The 23650-nt window shown below is 41.8% G+C and overlaps 1 protein-coding gene across 4 annotated transcripts in view; it reads right to left on the minus strand.

The window, feature by feature from the left end:
• dgki (diacylglycerol kinase, iota) overlaps positions 1-23650 on the minus strand; it is a 159354-nt gene that overhangs the window by 78089 nt on the left and 57615 nt on the right. The gene's annotated exons all lie outside the window — the stretch shown is intronic.

Raw genomic sequence — 23650 nt, forward strand, 5'->3', positions numbered from 1 at the left:
GACTGGTAACAGCTTGCAGGAGAGACTGCCAGCAGCACTTTGGGCTGAGACGTTCTGTCAGAGGATGACTCAGCAATCATCGCTCAGTCTGACTCGCCCTCTCTTCTTTGCCTCTAATTAATTTGTAGAATTCTAGCTCTGGCTTTCTAATCTCTGCTGATCACATTATCACAGCAGAACACTTTTGCAGCAACTGCGCTGTCTTGAAGTTGCACCGTGATGGACAGAGGTGGGTAGTAACGCGCTACATTTACTCCGTTACATCTACTTGAGTAACTTTTGGGATAAATTGTACTTCTAAGAGTAGTTTTAATGCAACATACTTTTACTTGAGTATATTTACAGAGAAGAAACGCTACTTTTACTCCGCTCCATTTATCTACATTCAGCTCAGTACTGATTTTTATCCATCTGTTAATGCACACTTTGTTTGTTTTGGTTTGTCCATACTTGCCAACCTTGAGACCTCCGATTTCGGGAGGTGGGGGTTCTGGGGTGGGGGGCGTGGTCGGGGGTGGGGCGGGGGAGCGTGGTTAAGATATATATGTATATATATAAGAAATACTTGACTTTCAGTGAATTCTAGCTATATATATATATATATATATATATATATATATATATTTTATTACATATATATATATATATATATATATATATATATATATATATATATATATATATATATATATAAAGAAATACTTGAATTTCAGTGTTCATTTATTTACACATATACACACACATAACACTCATCTACTCATTGTTGAGTTAAGGGTTGAATTGGCCATCCTTGTTCTATTCTCTGTCACTATTTCAGAACACACACATTATACAAATATACATTATAAAATCAATAAGAAAACGGGAGCTCTAATTTGGGAGTCTGAATTAGGATCAGAAGTTCCTATATAAACATTACGCACTCACATCGCCTTTTTGTATTGATTACTGCAGCTGTGCACTGGATTCATTCACAAATACAAACTACATCTCACAAACACTTTAGAGTTAGGCTCCACCATCAGAATGTGTACTTAAACTTATAAAGATCACATGGATATTATTCAGTGAGTTGATTCACCAAAACTAACCTGTTATACAGGAGGAAAAAGCACACAGGACGTTTCAATTGTTCACAGACTGGTCGCGCTCATCAGAATGACAAGACACTTCCGGTCTGCAGGTGATAGCATTCAATTGGGAAGAAACGCCCTACTGCCCCCTACTGACCAATAGGAATACTGATAAATGTGTAATGACAGCTCCAAAAACGAATTCAAACCACAAAAAAAATAAAATAAATCAACACAAAAATGTGACACATATGGGTGGGTCACATATGCATGTACAGTAGATGGCAGTATTGTCCTGTTTAAGAGTGTCACAACATTGCTGTTTACGGCAATGTTGTGAACAGGCTGTCAACACGTCACTCAGGTCCGCATGGAGCTGGAGGGGGCGTGGCCTCCAGCTCCGCCTGAATTTCGGGAGATTTTCGGGAGAAAATTTGTCCCGGGAGGTTTTCAGGAGAGGCGCTGAATTTCGGGAGTCTCCCGGAAAATCCGGGAGGGTTGGCAAGTATGGGTTTGTCAGACTTAGACTTAGACTTAGACAAACTTTAATGATCCACAAGGGAAATTGTTCAGACACACAGGGTCTAAATTGGCTGTCAAGGTGTACCAGCTTGTCGGATTACCTCCTCATCCTTGTACTATCAAGGTTAGAGGCATTATTTCTACTTTAGAATAAACTTCCACGAGCTCCGATGCGAGAAAGCAGCTCACCAGCAGATGTTCTCAATATAGCCAAAAAGCTAGTGATCCCAGCGCTACTATAAATAGTTTGTCTGCGTTAGCGCTTACCATAACAATTGTCATTAATGCTTGGTGAATATTCAAGTCGCGAAATGTAAATTGAGTACTATTGGCGGTTTTTGGATGGTTGTTTATTGGGTTTTATGGAGTAGAATCTATCATATGACTCCGTTTCACCAATCAAATGCAGTCACTGGTGACGTTTGACTCCGTTTCACCAATCAAACATAGTCACTGGTGACGTTTGACTCCGTTTCACCAATCAAATGCAGTCACTGGTGACGTATGACTCCGTTTCACCAATCAAACATAGTCACTGGTGACGTTTGACTACGTTTCACCAAACAAATGCAGTCACTGGTGACGTTTGACTCCGTTTCACCAATCAAATGCAGTCAATGGTGACGTTTGACTCTGTTTCACCAATCAAATGCAGTCACTGGTGACGTTTGACTCCGTTTCACCAATCAAATGCAGTCACTGGTGACGTTTGACTCCGTTTTACCAATCAAATGCAGTCACTGGTGACGTATGACTCCGTTTCACCAATCAAACATAGTCACTGGTGACGTTTGACTACGTTTCACCAAACAAATGCAGTCACTGGTGACGTTTGACTCCGTTTCACCAATCAAATGCAGTCAATGGTGACATTTGACTCTGTTTCACCAATCAAATGCAGTCACTGGTGACGTTTGACTCCGTTTCACCAATCAAATGCAGTCACTGGTGACGTTTGACTCCGTTTTACCAATCAAATGCAGTCACTGGTGACGTTTGACTCCGTTTCACCAATCAAATGCAGTCACTGGTGACGTTTGATTCCGTTTCACCAATCAAATGCAGTCACTGGTGACGTTTGACTCCGTTTCACCAATCAAATGCAGTCACTGGTGACGTATGACTCCGTTTCACCAATCAAATGCAGTCACTGGTGACGTTTGACTCCGTTTCACCAATCAAATGCAGTCACTGGTGACGTTTGACTCCGTTTTACCAATCAAATGCAGTCACTGGTGACGTTTGACTCCGTTTCACCAATCAAATGCAGTCACTGGTGACGTTTGACTCCGTTTCACCAATCAAATGCAGTCACTGGTGACGTATGACTCCGTTCCACCAATCAAATGCAGTCACTGGTGACGTTTGACTCCGTTTCACCAATCAAATGCAGTCACTGGTGACGTTTGACTCCGTTTCACCAATCAAATGCAGTCACTGGTGACGTTTGACTCCGTTTTACCAATCAAATGCAGTCACTGGTGACGTTTGACTCCGTTTCACCAATCAAATGCAGTCACTGGTGACGTTTGACTCCGTTTCACCAATCAAATGCAGTCACTGGTGACGTTTGACTCCGTTTCACCAATCAAATGCAGTCACTGGTGACGTTTGACTCCGTTTCACCAATCAAATGCAGTCACTGGTGACGTTTGACTCCGTTTTACCAATCAAATGCAGTCACTGGTGACGTTTGACTCCGTTTCACCAATCAAATGCAGTCACTGGTGACGTTTGACTCCGTTTCACCAATCAAATGCAGTCACTGGTGACGTTTGACTCCGTTTCACCAATCAAATGCAGTCACTGGTGACGTTTGACTCCGTTTCACCAATCAAATGCAGTCACTGGTGACGTTTGACTCTGTTTTACCAATCAAATGCAGTCACTGGTGACGTTTGACTCCGTTTCACCAATCAAATGCAGTCACTGGTGACGTTTGACTCCGTTTCACCAATCAAATGCAGTCACTGGTGACGTTTGACTCCGTTTCACCAATCAAATGCAGTCACTGGTGACGTTTGACTCTGTTTTACCAATCAAATACAGTCACTGGTGACGTTTGACTTCGTTTTACCAATCAAATGCAGTCACTGGTTACGTTTGACTCTGTTTCACCAATCAAATACAGTCACTGGTGACGTTTGACTCCGTTTCACCAATCAAATGCAGTCACTTGTGACGTTTGACTCTGTTTTACCAATCAAATACAGTCACTGGTGACGTTTGACTCTGTTTTACCAATCAAATACAGTCACTGGTGACGTTTGACTCCGTTTCACCAATCAAATGCAGTCACTGGTGACGTTTGACTCTGTTTTACCAATCAAATACAGTCACTGGTGACGTTTGACTCCGTTTCACCAATCAAACGCAGTAACTGTTGACGTTTGACTCCGTTTTACCAATCAAATGCAGTCACTGGTGACGTTTGACTCCGTTTCACCAATCCAATGCAGTCACTGGTGACGTTTGACTCTGTTTTACCAATCAAATACAGTCACTGGTGACGTTTGACTTCGTTTCACCAATCAAACGCAGTCACTGGTGACGTTTGACTCCGTTTTACCAATCAAATGCAGTCACTGGTGACGTTTGACTCCGTTTCACCAATCAAATGCAGTCACTGGTGACGTTTGACTCCGTTTCACCAATCAAATGCAGTCACTGGTGACGTTTGACTTCGTTTCACCAATCAAATACAGTCACTGGTGACGTTTGATTCCGTTTCACCAATCAAATGCAGTCACTGGTGACGTTTGACTCTGTTTTACCAATCAAATACAGTCACTGGTGACGTTTGACTCCGTTTTACCAATCAAATGCAGTCACTGGTAACGTTTGACTCCGTTTCACCAATCAAACGCAGTCACTGGTGACGTTTGACTCCGTTTCACCAATCAAACGCAGTCACTGGTGACGTTTGACTCCGTTTCACCAATCAAATGCAGTCACTGGTGACGTTTGACTCCGTTTTACCAATCAAATGCAGTCACTGGTGACGTTTGACTCCGTTTCACCAATCAAATGCAGTCACTGGTGACGTTTGACTCCGTTTCACCAATCAAATGCAGTCACTGGTGACGTTTGACTTCGTTTCACCAATCAAATGCAGTCACTGGTGACGTTTGACTGTTTCACCAATCAAATGCAGTCACTGGTGACGTTTGACTCCGTTTCACCAATCAAATGCAGTCACTGGTGACGTTTGACTCCGTTTCACCAATCAATTGCAGTCACTGGTGACGTTTGACTCCGTTTCACCAATCAAATGCAGTCACTGGTGACGTTTGTCTCCGTTTCACCAATCAAATGCAGTCACTGGTGACGTTTGACTCCGTTTCACCAATCAAATGCAGTCACTGGTGACGTTTGACTCCGTTTCACCAATCAAACAGAGCCAGGCGGTCACATGATTAACAAACTTAAGCGTACATGAACTCAACGTCAAATTTGAGGAAGCACATCACGGTAACGTTAGTAGACATTTTGGCTGTCACCGTAGGCTGATGTTAGCTTCCCTGCTATGAATCACTGTCAAATGTACATCGTGTGGGGACATTTATTAACGCACTGCAGACTCATAGACAGACAGAGACACACACACACTCACGCATGCATACATACACCAATCAGAAGTGCACAGTGTGTTCTCAGGTGCAGCCCACACCTATCAGTTGATGGTTTGCATAAAGGCTAACTTGTTATTTTCCTTTGTAATCTCTGCCTACTGAGCCTATGGTGCTGTTAAGTTATTGTGGCTCAATTTGCCTTAATTATTTTATGTTAATGTATTATTATTTAATATATATTATTGTTTTAGTTGCTTAAGAGATAGTCCTGGCTCTGAATTTGCTCATTGCTATTTTCATGTTTTTGGTCATTATTCGTCATCATTAAAGGGGAACATTATCACAATTTCAGAAGGGTTAAAACTATTAAAAATCAGTTCCCAGTGGCTTATTTTATTTTTCGAAGTTTTTTTCAAAATTTTATCCATCATGCAATATCCCTAAAAAAAGCTTCAAAGTGCCTGATTTTAACCATCGTTATAAACACCCGTCCATTTTCCTGTGACGTCACACAGTGATGCCAACTCAAACAAACATGGCGGAAAGAACAGCAAGCTTTAGCAACATTAGCTCGGATTCAGACTCGGATTTCAGCGGCTTAAGCGATTCAACAGATTACGCATGTATTGAAACGGATGGTTGTAGTGTGGAGGCAGGTAGCGAAAACAAAATTGAAGAAGAAACTGAAGCTATTGAGCCATATCGGTTTGAACCGTATGCAAGCGAAAACGACGAAAACGACACGACAGCCAGTGACACGGGAGAAAGCGAGGACGAATTTGGCGATCGCCTTCTAACCAACGATTGGTATGTGTTTGTTTGGCATTAAAGGAAACTAACAACTATGAACTAGGTTTACAGCATATGAAATATGCCTTGAGTGTCGCAGGATATCCACACATTCTTGCCATCTCTGTCGTAGCATAGCTTTCGTCGGTAAAGTGTGCGGAACAAACGTCCAATTTCTTGCCACTTTCGCATCTTTGGGCCACTGGTGCAACTTGAATCCATCCCTGTTCGTGTTGTTACACCCTCCGACAACACACCGACGAGGCATGATGTCTCCAAGGTACGGAAAACAGTCGAAAAAACGTAAAATAACAGAGCTGATTTGACTCGGCGTTTGAGAAAATGGCGGATTGCTTCCCGATGTGACGTCACGTTGTGACGTCATCGCTCCGAGAGCGAATAATAGAAAGGCGTTTAATTCGCCAAAATTCACCCATTTAGAGTTCGGAAATCGGTTAGAAAAAATATATGGTCTTTTTTCTGCAACATCAAGGTATATATTGACGCTTACATAGGTCTGGTGATAATGTTCCTCTTTAAACGCACAGGTTACTCATCAGTTACTCTGCACTTGAGTACTTTTTTCACAACATACTTTTACTCAGGTAAATATTTGGGTGACTACTCCTTACTTTTACTTGAGTAATACATCTCTAAAGTAACAGTACTCTCATTTGAGTACAATTTCTGGCTACTCTACCCACCTCTGGTGATGTATCACTCCTGGTGCGCTCCTTAATAAACTTTATTGCAGGCAACAAAAGGGTTTAGTCGATGACGTCATGAGGAAGTATCAAACTTCCCCCTCGTTGAAAGTTTCAGTCTGTCTAGAATTGTCAAACAGGACAAAGCGGAGTCTGTTTACACACCCTGTAACCTGATGAACACACACACACACACACACACACACACACACACACACACACACACACACACACACACACACACACACACACACGACTCTTGGGATAAAAATAGTACTGCGTGGGTGACAACAGCAGAAATGCAACGACATGTGCTGACTGGACGTTGGCCACGCTGGACACACACAGCCTTTGTTTACAACGTGACCTCTTGGCTGACGCCGTCTTTTAGTACTAGTCTTCATTTTTGTAACACGAGTAGCACTCGGCTTCACGAGAGAGTGTGTGACTTTATTAATCATACATTATTTCCTTACTCTCATCATCGCTGCATAACATATCAATCCAGTGTTCCCCAGAGGACTGCAATCTGTTTACATAATTGGCCATGACGCATGTGCATGTACAAAAGCCAAAAGCAGTGAAGTTGTCACGTTGTGTAAATGGTAAATAAAAAGAGAATACAATGATTTGTAAACTTATATTCAATTGAATAGACTGCAAAGACAAGATACTTAACAATCGAACGGGTAAACTTTGTTATTCTTTGCAAATATTAGCTCATTTGGATTTTGATGCCTGCAACGTGTTTCAAAAAAGCTGGCACAAGTGGCAAAAAAAGACTGAGAAGGTTGAGGAATGCTCATCAAACACTTATTTGGAACATCCCACAGGTGAACAGGCTAATTGGGAACAGGTGGGTGCCATGATTGGGTATAAAAGTAGATTCCATGAAATGCTCAGTCATTCACAAACAAGGATGGGGCGAGGATCACCACTTTGTCAACAAATGCCTGAGCAAATTGTTTAAGAACAACATTTCTCAAGCAGCTATTGCAAGGAATTTAGGGATTTCACCATCTACGCTATCATCAAAAGGATCAGAGAATCTGGAGAAATCACTGCACATAAGCGGCAAGGCTGAAAACCACATGGTCTCAGGAACACTTCAGAAAACCACTCTCAGTAACTACAGTTTGTTGCTAAAAGTCAGTGTTCAAAAACAAGAAAAAAAATTACAAAAACTAGGGGTATTTTATTTGAACTAAGCAAAATGATCTGCCAATAGAACAAGAAAATTTGGCTTGTCAAGACTTTCCAAAACAAGTCAAATTAGCTAACCTCAATGAACCCAAAAAGAACTATAAAATAAGTATATTCTCACTAATAACAAGTGCACTGTTCTTGGTAGAAAAAAAAAGAGACCTTTTTGCTCAATATGTTGAAAAATATTTTAGTAAATGCTAGTGCCATTATCTTGACATAATGATATGCGCTCGGCATCATGATTTTTTTTTCATGCTTGAAATAAGAAATGATTACTTTAAAAAAGTAGTTTTATACTTGTGAGTGTTGATGACACAGCTTTGCAACACTTCATATTCTAGTTTCAAGCATGTTTTACTCAATATAGGTCATCAAATCTCAGCAACAAGCTGTAATATCTTACTGAGACCAAAACCCTTAAAACAAGTAAAATACTCTAACATAAAATCTGCTTAATGAAAAGAATGATCTTATCAGACAGAAAATAAGCAAATATCACCCTTATTTGAGATATTTCATCTTACTTAGATTTCACTTTTTGCAGTGTAAGGGCGAGTTAAAACTGTACTATACAAAGCGAAAGCCATTTATCAACAACACCCAGACACGCCGCCGGCTTCGCTGGGCCTGAGCTCATCTAAGATGGACTGATGCGAAGTGGAAAAGTGTTCTGTGGTCTGACGAGTCCACATTTCAAATTGTTTTTGGAAACTGTGGACGTCGTGTCCTACGGAACAAAGAGGGAAAGAACCATTTCCGTAGTGTGTAGGAGAGTGTTTCAGTGGTGTGTGTGAGAGGTAATTCAGAATAATGTCCCTAACGGCCCCACGTACTGGTGGGCCCGCTCCACTCTTTCAGAAGGAGTGCTGTACGGCCGACATTCCTTTTCAGATATGTTGAATTGTGCGAGTGTCAACGTGTTTCTTGATGTAACTTGTTCATCATCCAGAACAAATAAATAGTAATGTGTGTGTGTGTGTGTGTGTGTGAGTGTGTTTTATGGTGAAGAGAAAGGGCTTAAGGGATGTGACCCAGAAATGACTGCGCTTTACCTGCTCAAAACACACACACACACACACACACACACACACACACACACACACACACACACACACACACACACACACACACACACACACACAACAGGGCATCATGGTCCATCATCATGTTTTGAGTGAATCCTAATCTACTAAAAGCAGACGACATCGTGGGAATTAAGCCTCCGTTTAAAAAAGTGAGTGTAAAGCTTGACTGTACACAAACTACACACACTGAGTGCAGTCAAGTTTATGCTTCTAAAAATAGATCAGGTTTAATGTGCAAGTTTATAAGGAACACAAATCATCTTTACACTCCTCCACCTCCTCCTCCTCATCCTCATCCTCCCCATCGTGTCTTCCTCCTCCTCCTCCCTGCAGAGGTGGGCTGCCCGCGTTGCCACGGCAACGGCACAGCGGTAGCGCCGGCGGCCCATCCACTAATTATATTGGCGGAGGATCCGCTCCGTGTGCCTTTCAAATATTTAAATGAGCGTGTAAACGCAGCCTCAGAAGCTGCGAGGGCTCTTCCCGCGTGGGACGGCCGAGCGCACGCGGACACGCTGCGGCCGCGCGGCCCACGCCACGTTGAGACGAGGTCGTCCGTAAAAGCGCCTCCACGCGGACGCGAACGGGAGAAAAGTGAAGCGGCACTCGTCCAAGTTGGCCGTGCGGCGGCTTTCGTGATTCACGACAAGTGGGAGGAAGTGAAGCGAACATCCCGACTTGTGGAGCAGGAGAGGTGATCTCACCAGCAGCAACACGAGCGCAGCACCAGTGTGGGCTCAAGCAAATCAATTTGAATGTTTGCACTGTGGAATGTGCTTTTCACTACACATGTAACAGTGGGCCTCCACTAAGTGACTTCACGCCAACCAGCAACCAGAAACCCTCACCGCACCAGAGTTAAAGGCCTACTGAAAGCCACTACTACCGACCACGCAGTCTGATAGTTTATATATCAATGATGAAATCTTAACATTGCAACACATGCCAATACGGTTAGTTTACTAAAGTGCAATTTTAAATTTTGCGCGAAATATCCTGCTGAAAACGTCTCTGTATGATGACGTCAGCGTGTGACGTAACGGATTGTAGAGGACATTTTGGGACAGCATGGTGGCCAGCTATTAAGTCGTCTGTTTTCATCACAAAATTCCACAGTATTCTGGACATCTGTGTTGGTGAATCTTTTGCAATTTGTTCAATGAACAATGGAGACAGCAAAGAAGAAAGCTGTAGGTGGGAAGCGGTGTATTGCGGGCGGCTGCAGCAACACAAACACGGCCGGTGTTTCATTGTTTACATTCCCGAAAGATGACAGTCAAGCTTTACCATTGGCCTGTGGAGAACTGGGACAACAGAGACTCTTACCAGGAGGACTTTGAGTTGGATACGCAGACACGGTACCGTGAGTACGCTTCCAAACATTTGATCGCTTGCCCGTACGTGCGTGCCGCTATGAGCATGTCACGTACGTAACGTTGGGGACTTTGGGGAAATATACAGGTAAAAGCCAGTAAATTAGAATATTTTGAAAAACTTGATTTATTTCAGTAATTGCATTCAAAAGGTGTAACTTGTACATTATATTTATTCATTGCACACAGACTGATGCATTCAAATGTTTATTTCATTTAATTTTGATGATTTGAAGTGGCAACAAATGAAAATCCAAAATTCCGTGTGTCACAAAATTAGAATATTACTTAAGGCTAATACAAAAAAGGGATTTTTAGAAATGTTGGCCAACTGAAAAGTATGAAAATGAAAAATATGAGCATGTACAATACTCAATACTTGGTTGGAGCTCCTTTTGCCTCAATTACTGCGTTAATGCGGCGTGGCATGGAGTCGATGAGTTTCTGGCACTGCTCAGGTGTTATGAGAGCCCAGGTTGCTCTGATAGTGGCCTTCAACTCTTCTGCGTTTTTGGGTCTGGCATTCTACATCTTCCTTTTCACAATACCCCACAGATTTTCTATGGGGCTAAGGTCAGGGGAGTTGGCGGGCCAATATAGAACAGAAATACCATAGTCCGTAAACCAGGCACGGGTAGATTTTGCGCTGTGTGCAGGCGCCAAGTCCTGTTGGAACTTGAAATCTCCATCTCCATAGAGCAGGTCAGCAGCAGGAAGCATGAAGTGCTCTAAAACTTGCTGGTAGACGGCTGCGTTGACCCTGGATCTCAGGAAACAGAGTGGACCGACACCAGCAGATGACATGGCACCCCAAACCATCACCCAACCATGCAAATTTTGCATTTCCTTTGGAAATCGAGGTCCCAGAGTCTGGAGGAAGACAGGAGAGGCACAGGATCCACGTTGCCTGAAGTCTAGTGTAAAGTTTCCACCATCAGTGATGGTTTGGGGTGCCATGTCATCTGCTGGTGTCGGTCCACTCTGTTTCCTAAGATCCAGGGTCAACGCAGCCGTCTACCAGCAAGTTTTAGAGCACTTCATGCTTCCTGCTGCTGACCTGCTCTATGGAGATGGAGATTTCAAGTTCCAACAGGACTTGGCGCCTGCACACAGCGCAAAATCTACCCGTGCCTGGTTTACGGACCATGGTATTTCTGTTCTAAATTGGCCCGCCAACTCCCCTGACCTTAGCCCCATAGAAAATCTGTGGGGTATTGTGAAAAGGAAGATGCAGAATGCCAGACCCAAAAACGCAGAAGAGTTGAAGGCCACTATCAGAGCAACCTGGGCTCTCATAACACCTGAGCAGTGCCAGAAACTCATCGACTCCATGCCACGCCGCATTAACGCAGTAATTGAGGCAAAAGGAGCTCCAACCAAGTATTGAGTATTGTACATGCTCATATTTTTCATTTTCATACTTTTCAGTTGGCCAACATTTCTAAAAATCCCTTTTTTGTATTAGCCTTAAGTAATATTCTAATTGTGTGACACACGGAATTTTGGATTTTCATTTGTTGCCACTTCAAATCATCAAAATTAAATGAAATAAACATTTGAATGCATCAGTCTGTGTGCAATGAATAAATATAATGTACAAGTTACACCTTTTGAATGCAATTACTGAAATAAATCAAGTTTTTCAAAATATTCTAATTTACTGGCTTTTACCTGTATGTGCTGTATGAACTTTGGGGAGGTGAACGGTACTTTGGGCTGTTGGATTGAGTGTGTTGTGCAGGTGTTTGATTTGTATTGGCGGGTTATATGGACGGGAGGGGGGAGGTGTTTGTTATGCGGGATTAATTTGTGGCATATTAAATATAAGCTTGGTTGTGTTGTGGCTAATAGAGTATATATATGTCTTGTGTTTATTTACTGTTTTAGTCATTCCCAGCTGAATATCAACTAGGGATGTCCCGATCTGATATTTGGATCGGATCGGCTGCCGATATTTGCCAAAAATTGCGTATCGGCAAGGCATGGGAAAATGCCGATCTAGATCCAATTTAAAAAAAAACTCCAGTCCGTGTTTTCCAACGCACCGATTTAAATAATACATTCCACTTTTCTGCTGCTCCGTAATTTCCGTTCCGCATTTTCCAGCACACCTTCAACACATCCATCTCACGCAGTTGCTTTTAGCTGCTGGCATTACACGACAGGCTCTTCTCACTCTTTCCTGTGTCTCCCTCGCACAGACAGCAAGCGCACCTTCTTACACACGTCACATACTGTCACGACACACGTCACATACTGTCACGTCATACGTCACATACGTATACGTCCTCCCCGAGCAGAGAGGTAGCAGCATGGCTAACGTTAGCTGTGATGCTAACGCAGCAGTGCGAGCAACGCTCCCTCTAAGGTGCTCGCCTGTGCAATTACGCACTGCTCAAACATCCTCTGCGCATAGCAAATCTATGCCACGCACAAAATTTAATAAAAAAATAAGCGCATAGCAAATCTATGCCACGCACAAAATCAAATAAAAAAATAAGCGCATAACAATTTTCGACACACGGACACGACAGAGAAAACAGTTTTCGTCATCATTGTTCAAATATTGTGACGTCTGTCGAGACGCTTATCTCCATTCGATGCCACACGTCCACACCATCAAAATGCTGAGGCAAAAATTTCCACATCAACACCGTATGAAAAAATTTGTGATTTTTTTAGTTGTGATTTCCTTCTCTGCATGAAAGTTTAAAAGTAGCATATATTAATGCAGTATGAAGAAGAATGTTTTAATGTAGACATGCAAGCCTTGAAAGAACATTTTGAAAATCAAGACTACATTTCCTGCAAATGGGTGCATTTCTACCCTATATTTTAACTTTAGATTTATTCTCATATCAAACTCTTTTGGCTGTCTTTTTGACACTTCCATCCGGCGCCCCCCTCCACACCCTGGATTATAAATAATGTAAATAATTCAATGTGATTTTCTTGTGTGATGACTGTATTATGATGATAGTATATATCTGTATCATGAATCAATTTAAGTGGACCCCGACTTAAACAAGTTGAAAAACTTATTGGGGTGTTACCATTTAGTGGTCAATTGTACGGAATATGTACTTCACTGTGCAACCTACTAATAAAAGTCTCAATCAATCAATCAAAACACATAGAATCATCATACTGCTGTGATTATATGCATCAAGTGTTCATTCAAGGCTAAGGCAAAATATGGAGATATATATTGTGTATCGCAATATGGCCTTAAAATATCGCCCAGCCCTAGTTCAATAATGCCATTTCTGTTTGTCATGTATAATTTTGTCTATTTTGTGTTTATCCTTGAATAAACAGGTCGGTTTCTTGTTACCAACCATTGTGTATTATTCAAACTCCCCTAATTCAGCTGGCTAGTTGTTATCAAGAGTACTAAAACCCTTTTCAACATGATTCTGACAACTAAGTAGGCTAAATAACTTTAAACTTTAATACATGCTCGGATAGGCCAGTATCGGTCAGTATCGGTATCGGTCAGTATCGGTATCGGATCGGAAATGCAAAAACAATATCGGTATCGGATCGGAAGTGCAAAAACCTGGATCGGGACATCCCTAATATCAACGTCCCACCCGCCTCTCACCGCATCTTCCCTATCTGAATCGCTCCCACTGCCCTCTAGTCCTTCACTCTCACTTTCCTCATCCACAAATCTTTCATCCTCGCTCAAATTAATGGGGAAATCGTTGCTTTCTCGGTCCGAATCGCTCTCGCTGCTTGTGGCCATGATTGTAAACAATGTGCAGATGTGAGGAGCTCCACAACCTGTGACATCACGCTACTCGTCTGCTACTTCCGGTACAGGCAAGGCTTTTTTATCAGCGACCAAAAGTTGCGAACTTTATAGTCGATGTTCTCTACTAAATCCTTTCAGCAAAAATATGGCAATATCGCGAAATGATCAAGTATGACACATAGAATGGACCTGCTATCCCCGTTTAAATAAGAAAATCGCATTTCAGTAGGCCTTTAAGTCCAGCACTGGTAGACAATAAACTAAAAAAACCACAGGCTGACAACTCATTAGAAATTAATCCACAAAAAGTTCAGGAACTTCAAGTTCCTGGAACTTTTAGTTCCTACAGATCTGTGTGGTTTGTGTTTCTACCACATTTCACAGTTCGGGGTCGTTGACGCAAATCAGGCTGAGGACGTAGTGGTACAAGATCAATCAATCAATCAATGTTTACTTATATAGCCCTAAATCACTAGTGTCTCAAAGGGCTGCACAAGCCACAACGACATCCTCGGCTCAGATCCCACATCAGGGCAAGGAAAAACTCAACCCAATGGGATGACAATGAGAAACCTTGGAGGGGACCGCAGATGTGGGGATCTGATTGGTTATTGCAATTATCTATCAACTGTATGTGCCCGTTCACTTACAGTGCACACACATTGTTGATTCTGAAGGCAGATTTGGTACAGCATGGCAACATAAGCTAGCTGAATTCTGATTGGATACAAACTAAAACTAAAAACAACATCGCTAGAAGGAGCATAATGTAACATGAAGAGAATATGAATACTTTTACATATTTAGGGAAAGTAAATTAAAAAACAATTTTATGTTTAATTATGATCATGATTTCTGGTTATGTTAAGCCAGCAAAGAAGACCACTGATACATTGATACCATGTCAATAAACAGACAATAGTAGGTCATATTTCTTTAACTGAAGTCTAAGTAAATAAAATACAAAGCAATAATGTACAAACCCTGTTTCCATATGAGTTGGGATATTGTGTTAGATGTAAATATAAACGGAATACAATGATTTGCAAATCATTTTCAACCCATATTCAGTTGAATATGCTACAAAGACAACATATTTGATGTTCAAACTGATAAACATTTTTTATCCTGCAAATAATCATTAACTTTAGAATTTGATGCCAGCAACACGTGACAAAGAAGTTGGGAAAGGTGGCAATAAATACTGATAAAGTTGAGGAATGCTCATCAAACACTTATTTGGAACATCCCACAGGTGTGCAGGCTAATTGGGAACAGGTGGGTGCCATGATTGGGTATAAAAACAGCTTCCCAAAAAATGCTCAGTCTTTCACAAGAAAGGATGGGGCGAGGTACACCCCTTAGTCCAACAACTGCGTGAGCAAATAGTCAAACAGTTTAAGAACAACGTTTCTCGAAGTGCAATTGCAAGAAATTTAGGGATTTCAACATCTACGGTCCATAATATCATCAAAAGGTTCAGAGAATCTGGAGAAATCACTCCACGTAATGGCCGGAAACCAACATTGAATGACCGTGACCTTCGATCCCTCAGACGGCACTGTATCAAAAACCAACATCAATCTCTAAAGGATATCACCACATGGGCTCAGAAACACTTCAGAAAACCACTGTCACTAAATACAGTTGGTCGCTACATCTGTAAGTGCAAGTTAAAACTTTACTATGCAAAGCGAAAGCCATTTATCAACAACATCCAGAAACACCGCCGGCTTCTGTGGGCCCGAGATCATCTAAGATGGACTCATGCAAAGTGGAAAAGTGTTCTGTGGTCTGACGAGTCCACATTTCAAATAGTTTTTGGAAATATTCGACATCGTGTCATCTGGACCAAAGGGGAAGCGAACCATCCAGACTGCTATCGACGCAAAGTTGAAAAGCCAGCATCTGTGATGGTATGGGTGTGTATTTGTGCCCAAGGCATGGGTAACTTACACATCTGTGAAGGCACCATTAATGCTGAAAGGTACATACAGGTTTTGGAACAACATATGCTGCCATCTAAGCGCCGTCTTTTTCATGGACGCCCCTGCTTATTTCAGCAAGACAATGCCAAGCCACATTCAGCACGTGTTACAACAGCGTGGCTTCGTAAAAAAAGAGTGCGGGTACTGTCCTGGCCCGCCTGCAGTCCAGACCTGTCTCCCATCGAAAATGTGTGGCGCATTATGAAGCGTAAAATACGACAGCGGAGACCCCGGACTGTTGAACGACTGAAGCTCTACATAAAACAAGAATGGGAAAGAATTCCACTTTTAAAGCTTCAACAATTAGTTTCCTCAGTTCCCAATCGTTTATTGAGTGTTGTTAAAAGAAAAGGTGATGTAACATCATACTTGCCAACCTTGAGACCTCCGATTTCGGGAGGTGGGGATGGGCGTGGTCGGGGGTGGGGCAAGGCGTGGTTGGGGGCATGGTTAAGAGGGGAGGAGTATATTCACCAAGTCAAGTATTTCATATATATATATATATATATATATATATATATATATATATATATCCTGAAAATATGCAAACAAAACTGTGTTTAGATAATTGATACTTCAAACTTGCATACATAAATATTAAGGAATATAACATAACTTGACTTCTGAGAGCTTCAAAATGTAATGAATAAAATGCTAAAGTTGTTGATAAACAAGCAATTATTTTAATAATTAAATATGGTCATTTTAAATGAATTATTATGATAATTTAAAATTAATTATTTCAAATATGTTTATTTTAATGTATAATTCTGTGGCTGGATGTAATAAGGAGTCAGAAAAAATACAAATAAAAATACAATAAATTTTGATGTTTTTAGCAAAATATAGTAAAAATGTATTTAGTTTAAAAAAAAATAATTAATAAATATATTTATTTTTAGGTAAGATAAACATAATAATACAATTTATCTCTAGTCTGGATGATTTAGGTCTTGTCACCCTGTTGTCCTCCCGTCATGAAAAAAGGCTGTCCTCACTCAGGTCCGCATGGAGCTGGAGGGGGTGTGGCCTCCAGCTCCGGCTGTAAATCGGGAGATTTTCGGGAGAATATTTGTCCCGGGAGGTTTTCGGGAGAGGCGCTGAATTTCGGGAGTCTCCCGGAAAATTCGGGAGGGTTGGCAAGTATGTGTAACACAGTGGTGAACATGCCCTTTCCCAACTACTTTGGCACGTGTTGCAGCCATGAAATTCTAAGTTAATTATTATTTGCAAAAAAAAAATAAAGCTTATGAGTTTGAACATCAAATATCTTGTCTTTGTAGTGCATTCAATTGAATATGGGTTGAAAATGATTTGCAAATCATTGTATTCCGTTTATATTTACATCTAACACAATTTCCCAACTCATATGGAAACGGGGTTTGTACATTCCTTCTACTAAATGAGGCTCTTTTCCTCTTGACTTCAAAGAAAGTTCAGTCAAAAGAAGAACTCCGGCATACGGCGTCCATGCAGGATAATCCTGTTTCAAAAATGGCATCTACTCATCACTTACCTGCGGCCAAGAAGCCGGAGAAAGACTCTGTTCACCCTCCCTCTCCTTCTGACATTTATCATGGTACTCCTTGAAAGGGCCTAACTCACTTTGCCCGCCGACGGGTCCGCCGTCTTTCACCCGCTAACACGCCGTCCTTCAAGTAAGCAATTGTCGGACACCGGAGACCTGACAGACATCCGAGCTGCGCGCCGTGGAGCGGCGTGTCGGGTAACTGTGTTTAGAACGAGGGGCCGGCATTGTGGCATTAGGTCACGGGAACCTTAAACTTTCAATCCAATCTCATCAATGTGTCTAAGAATAACTCAACTTAACACTTAAGCACTCTGCCGTGCTTCACACAATGCACCTGGAATTTAAGATACTGTAATGTTAGGAACGAGAAAGCAAGGACGCCAGAAGGACAGATGAATTTTAGTACCCTTCACAACAGTGGTCCACAAACTCTTTGAGCCCACGGACCGCCTCGTGCCTCTCAAAAAGGGGCGCAACAATTTGTCGACGAATGTCCACAATAAAATTTGTCGCCGACAAATGTATTTGTTGACAATATACGGCAGGCCTGGGCAATTATTTTGACTTGGGGGCCAAATTTAGAGAAAAAAATGTGTCTGGGGGCCGGTATATCTATTTTAGGAACACTAATACAAAACCTCACAATAATGTCTGAATGAATGACAGACCGCTAGAGATGCGCGGTTTGCGGACACAACCGCGGAGTCCGCGGATAATCCGCGGGTCGGGCGGTTGACATGACGAAAAAAATAGATTTTAAATAGATGCGGGCGGGTGGCGGTTGAACCAATTCGGAAATATATATACATAGTTAAATGTTGTTACCCACATATGAAAAACGAGCAGCACTCTTTGAAACAGGCAATTATTCATCAGGCACTGCAGCACACCACAACAGAAGAAAAAAAAAAAAGATTGCAACGCCAGCATCAAACGTGGTACGCGACAAACTAAAAAAGGGAATACTAAAGACCAGAGGAAAAAAAAGACTAGCTATTTGCCTTGGCCAATAAGTTGCAGGTAATTTATTATTATTATTTATTTTTGTTTAAATAAAGATGACATACATATGTTGTATAATTTAAGTTTGTGCGCGTGATTGACAGCCTAAGGCTTATGAGGCACATTTTTTATTTCAACTTAAAAACGTATGAGCTTATGCCTACAACATAGGCTATGAGTTTATCTTTATTTTCCTGCCTGTCGTTGACAATGGAGATTGTCTGATATTTTGTCATGGCTGCAGATCAATCAATAAAGGTTCATCTTTGTCGCGAAATTGTTCACTGCTTCACTGTGCACCCCGCCCTCGTCCCTATTTGAGCATTATAACGTTAACAAGTTAATATTCATTTAAATAAATTCAGAATTTTTTTTTTACCTAACTAAAATATAGGCCTAGTCTTTCTAAAACATTTTTTTAACTTCTTAAAAGCCTCGTTCTGCTTGCTGCAACTGCGCACACAAAGTGTGAGGAACGCACTCCTGATCTGAGGGCATTGGCAACAATAGTCAACACTTTCTTAATGGAAATGACAATAATACTATAATAATGATAAATAATATTATCACGCATTAATATCTCTTAGCCTCTAAAGCGTGGCCAAGAGATATTAATGCGTGGCACGCATTGAATGTCTCTGCTACATTGGATCAGTCTCCTTTCTTTAACAGGCAAAAAAAGCTTTCTAACCTCACTAATGCCTTGCATTGTCTATATTAGATGTATAACAACGGGCGGGTGGCGGGCGGGTGTGGATTTGATAAAATGTTAGTTCGGGTGGATGGCGGGTGGATGGCGGGTGGATGACGACTTTTGTGATGCGGTTGCGGATGAAATAATTGCCTATCCGCGCATCTCTACAGACCGCCTTAAAAAACAGAATGACATTTTTTTTTTTACTGAGACACCCAGAATGTACATGAAAATAAAGAATGTGAGATTTACAATATTAACTACGAAGGATAAAACACTGAATATTGACAACATATGAACGTCACACCCCCTCTCCATCCACATATTTTACAATCAAGCGAAATGCACAAAAATGCAACAAACACAGCAAAATATGAACGCGAAGTGTAAAAAAAAAAACCACCTTCAATTTGATATATCTGATTCATCACTAAGCTTTAGAACTTTGTTATAAAAATCTCCTTCCGCGTCTGTCCCTGACACCCACATTTCAGGCTCTGGAAACACTCTGTGGAAACGCTCCCCACCCACACTGCTTGGTGCCTCGTCTGAGCTGCTGTGACTTAGATTACCATAGTAACTAATTAGATTACCATAGTAACTAATTAGATTACCATAGTAACTAGTATATCATGCAAAAGCGTAGATTTCAACCATTGAAATTCTTTGTATAGTTCAAGACTCACGGTAATTTGAAAACATCGCTGCACATCATATTGGCAGCTACACTTTCCATCTTAAAGATCTAAAAAAAAATATTTGGGATTGTCCAGCGGGCCTGATTGAAAAGCTTAACCCGGCCTTACTTTGCCCATGTCTGATATACGGTGATGTCAACACTGTATATTGCACTATAAAATCTGTATATAGCGCTATATAAATCTATCCATCCATCCATCCATCTTCTTCCACTTATCCGAGGTCCGGTGGCGGGGGCAGCAGCCTAAGCAGGGAAGCCCAGACTTCCCTCTCCCCAGCCACTTCGTCCAGTTCTTCCCGGGGGATCCCGAGGCGTTCCCAGGCCAGCCGGGAGACATAGTCTTCCCAACGTGTCCTGGGTCTTCCCCGTGGCCTCCTACTGGTCAGGCGTGCCCGAAACACCTCCATAGAGAGGCGTTCGGGTGGCATCCTGACCAGATGCCCGAACCACCTCATCTGGCTCCTCTCCATGTGGAGGAGCAGCGGCTTTACTTTGAGCTCCTCCCGGATGACAGAGCTTCTCACCCTATCTCTAAGGGAGAGCCCCGCCACCCGGCGGAGGAAACTCATTTTGGCCGCTTGTACCCGTGATCTTGTCCTTTCGGTCATGACCCAAAGCTCATGACCATAGGTGAGGATGGGAACGTAGATTGACCGGTAAATTGAGAGCTTTGCCTTCCGGCTCAGCTCCTTCTTCACCACAACGGATCGATACAGCGTCCGCATTACTGAAGACGCCGCACCGATCCGCCTGTCGATCTCACAATCCACTCTTCCCTCACTCGTGAACAAGACTCCGAGGTACTTGAACTCCTCCACTTGGGGCAAGATCTCCTCCCCAACCCGGAGATGGCACTCCACCCTTTCCCGGGCGAGAACCATGGACTCGGACTTGGAGGTGCTGATTCTCATCCCAGTCGCTTCACACTCGGCTGCGAACCGATCCAGTGAGAGCTGAAGATCCTGGCCAGATGAAGCCATCAGGACCACATCATCTGCAAAAAGCAGAGACCTAATCCTGCAGCCACCAAACCAGATCCCCTCAACGCCTTGACTGCGCCTAGAAATTCTGTCCATAAAAGTTCAGAACAGAATGGGTGACAAAGGGCAGCCTTGGCGGAGTCCAACCCTCACTGGAAACGTGTCCGACTTACTGCCGGCAATGCGGACCAAGCTCTGACACTGATCATACAGGGAGCGGACAGTCCGATACCCCATACTCTCTGAGCACTCCCCACAGGACTTCCCGAGGGACACGGTCCAATGCCTTCTCCAAGTCCACAAAGCACATGTAGACTGGTTGGGCAAACTCCCATGCACCCTCAAGGACCCTGCCGAGAGTATAGAGCTGGTCCAATATGTATAAATCAATCCATTGTTATTATTATTATTTAAAGGAGCCATATGTAAGAATTGCATGTCAAGTCATCATTAAGTGGTCCTGATATGTCAAAAGGCATTAATAAATCATGTTCTTTATGAATACCTCTATAACTGATGACAGTAATTCAGTCGGGATATGCTCATTTCAAATTTAGATTTACAGCCCCGAAATCTTATTGTTTTTATTTCGATGTCCCGCCCTCCACCGTTTTAACCAATTAGAAAGTCTGTGAGTGTGTTACACCCAGGTTGCCAGTTACGCACCGCAATTTTTGTCTAGCACACAGGTATCAAACTCAAGGCTCTGGGGCCAGATCTGGCCCGCCACGGGTTATTGAGTTATTTTCATTTTGACAGGAAAAAAATACATGTGTCATGTCTGTGTAATCATGTTTTGTCTTAGTCATGATTTGTTTAGTTATTGGACTCTTTAGTTTCTGGCTTTTCACTCCCTTGTCTTGTTTCCATGATTACCCATTAGTTTCACCTGTTCCACGTTTGGACTCATTGTGCACTCTTGTTTATCACCATAGCAACCCATTAGTTTTCAGCTGTCACGTCACGCACCTGTTTCACGTTTTGAGTCACGCACCTGTTTTCGTTAATCATGTCTGTAGTATTTAAGTTCAGTGTTTTCAGTTTGTCTTTCTGGTGACATCTCCACATTTATGCTTCTGCACATTTCTGACTCTTTTTTCATGTCCATCATTCATGCTGCTCCTTTTTGTCCATGCCAAGTAAGTTTTGTTTATTATTGCCACAGTTAGTGTTTTTTTGTTGTTCATAGTTTTTGCCTTTGTGCAAGTGTTTGGTTTCATAGTGTGTTCTCCGCCATTGTGCGCGCCTTTTGTTTACTTCCTTGTTTTGTATTTATAGTGTTTAAATAAAAATGTACCTGCATTCCCGTCTCGCCCGAGCCAACTTTCCGTTGCATCCCGGAAAAGCATACACCCAAGACCAAGTCATGACAACATGTACTGCATACTTTTTTATGCTTTATTATTATCCAATATCCAAACATTTCATCTTGTTAAAATAAAAATAAATACTTCAATATCTACTTTCAAAGCAAATCATCCATCAAATTGTACACTGTAAAAAGGACAATAGATTTTACGGTAAAAGCATATAACTAACTATAAATTGAAAATAACTCACAGTTTTTACTGTAAAATTCTGCCGACTAAACTGCCTTTTTTTTTTAACAGTAAACTCTGCCGTTTAGAATAGAATAGAAAGTACTTTATTGATCCCTGGGGGAATTCAGCACCACAATTCGCTCACTATAGACATGAATAATAATAAATAATATAATATATATAACATATTATATATATAATATATAAATATATTCTACATATACTCTACATTTAAGTGATGTTAATGATGCAAATGTTAAAACGATACTGAAGTTTTTTTTTTTATGGTAAAAAAATGACAGCTCGGTTGCCAGAAATAAAAAAACATACGTTCCTAGGAACATCACATCATATTCGAAAAGGACTAGGAAAAAGCAGTGCGTATTTAATCCTAGGCCTTGCCATGTCTAGTACTAATAATAACTTATTCTCACCAAGATGTCAACATGTTTTACAATTGTCATCAACACATTGTCTACTTCCTGTGTGAAGGTGTCCCTTTTCTAAAAGGGAGTTTCTGTCAGAAGTTGTTGGTGACGAACCCCAAGATGCAGAGATGGTGGCAGGCATTGAGCAGGAAAACATGATTTAATTTAACACTATAGCAGAAAAAAAAAAAAAAAAGGGTACAAACAAAAGGCGCGCACAAGGCGGAGAACAAACTTGGCTATGAACTAAAATAGCACAAAGGCTAACTGTCGACAAGAAACAAAAACACTTACTGTGACACGAAGGAACTATGACATGAGCAGAGTGAACAAAAGTAGACAGAGCTACAACGGCAAGTATTATGACAGGTAGTAGTGACATCGACAATGACAATAATCCAGCCCTGACTGGAGGGGAAGGCAGGTTTAAATAGCAGCTGGCTGATTGACACCAGGTGTGGCCAGGTGCCAATCAGCCGCAGTTGAGGGGAAGCAGCACTCAGGGAGACATTGAGGAAATAACCAAAATAAGAGCGTTGACAGGAAATGACAGAGGAAAAACTAAAACTTGACCAAACTGTCAGGGACAAGCCTGACAGTTTCATCCAAGATGATTGAACAACTTACTTCTCCCGCACACAACATGAGGGATTTGGCCTATGACCAAAACTTATTCTAAAAACGCTGCGGTCATAATTTGGGTTG

Source organism: Nerophis lumbriciformis, linkage group LG25, assembly GCF_033978685.3.
Source record: "Nerophis lumbriciformis linkage group LG25, RoL_Nlum_v2.1, whole genome shotgun sequence".
NCBI classification, from domain to species: domain Eukaryota; kingdom Metazoa; phylum Chordata; class Actinopteri; order Syngnathiformes; family Syngnathidae; genus Nerophis; species Nerophis lumbriciformis.